The 1,633-nt window shown below is 36.3% G+C and overlaps 1 non-coding gene across 1 annotated transcript; it reads right to left on the bottom strand.

Moving 5' to 3' along the window:
* Window positions 1–487: 487 nt before the first annotated feature.
* Window positions 488–560, bottom strand: TRNAA-UGC (transfer RNA alanine (anticodon UGC)). The gene has a single exon. It is a non-coding gene; the product is annotated as a tRNA-Ala (tRNA).
* Between the last annotated feature and the right edge of the window lie 1,073 nt (window positions 561–1,633).

Raw genomic sequence — 1,633 nt, 5'->3', positions numbered from 1 at the left:
AACTATCTCTGCACATTATGTCATAAATAAAAATAAATTGAAAATAATTAATATATTTAATAATTGATAGTTATCCTTTAGAGATGCGGGTACCAGTCCCCATACTTCTGGCATGCAAAGCTGCTCTACCATCTAAGCTACATCCCCATGATTCTTACTTCACAAAACATTAAATTTTTCGTCATCAATAAAAGTGAAAATGAAAAAATATATTTACTCGTTATGTCATAAATAAGGAAAGATGGAACCGAAATAATATTAATAACAAATAGTTTCTTTTGGAGATGTGGGGTATCGATCCCCATACCCCTCGCATGCTAAGCGAGGCTCTACCATCTGAGCTACATTCCCAAATTACTTGCACCACAAAATCCTAAATTTTCCGTCATCAATAATAGTGAAAATGAAGAAATATCACTACTCAACATGTCATGACTAAGGAAAAATTGAAAAGAAATAACATATTTAATAATAGATAGTTTTATTTTGGAGATGCAGGGTATCGATCCCCGTACCTCTCGCATGCAAAGCGAGCGCTCTACCATCTGAGCTACATCCCCACAATTCTTGCATCACAAAACACTAAATTTTCCATCATCAATAATAGTGAAAATGAAGAAATATCACTACTTAACATGTCATGAATAAGGAAAATTTGAAAAGAAATAACATATTTAATAATAAATAGTTTTATTTTGGAGATGCAGGGTATCAATCCAAATACGTGGAGCATTAGACTTTCTAGTAATGCTGGTCTAACCAATGCCTCCTTTTGCACAAAGATGAATGAAGGATTCCGCCCCACATGCATCGTGAAAGGGAGAAAAAAAAGGCTTAGGCACCGTCCTACCCTGTTCGGGAAGACTTTCCCTGTATTTCTTCTTTCACTGTAACCAAGGGACTACTTGTCTTTCTCTGTAAAGTCGAATTAATCTTGTTCCGCGACCTATGTTGTGACCGAAGATTGAATGGAGGTAGTACCAACGAACCAGGAACTGATAGAATTGATGATTTGGCTGGTCGTAACCAAGAAAGAACACCTTGGTTTCGGTGGGAATGCCCGACTTATCCATTTATACGGTAAACTACTGGGGGAGCTTGTTCAATCAAAGAGATAGTTCAACCTGAACCTGAACCGTGTGCTCTTCTAGAGCTTCTTCAATTACATGGATAATGTGGGGGCCCCATATAGCTGGGGAAGGATATGCTTGTTGTGCCCATCTATACAGTGAATGAGAATTTCATTGAGACTATTAATTTCTCATTTCGTTAATCGTATCTCGTTAAGCATAAAAAGCAAGCACTCTACCATCTGAGCTACATCCCCACGATTCTTACATTACAAAACCCTAAACGTCTCGTCATCAATAATAGTGAAAATAAAAAACTATCCCTCCTCATTATGTCATAAATATGAAAAAATTGAAGAAATAATATATTTAATAATCCATTCATTTGGAGATGCAAAGTATTGACCCTCGTACTACCAACACGAGAAGTGAGCGCTCTACCATTTGATCTACATCCGCACAACTCTTACATCAGAAAATCCTAAATGTCCTGTCATCAATAATTGTGTAAATGAAAAAATATCTCGGCTCATTATGTCATAAATAAGGAAAGATTGAATAGA

The sequence above is a fragment of the Cucurbita pepo genome, chromosome 3, assembly GCF_057944985.1.
Source record: "Cucurbita pepo subsp. pepo isolate OVF chromosome 3, ASM5794498v1, whole genome shotgun sequence".
In the NCBI taxonomy this organism is placed as follows: Eukaryota; Viridiplantae; Streptophyta; class Magnoliopsida; order Cucurbitales; family Cucurbitaceae; genus Cucurbita; species Cucurbita pepo.
Note: the sequence above shows the minus strand (reverse complement) of the source record. Positions and strands in the feature narration are given on the sequence as shown.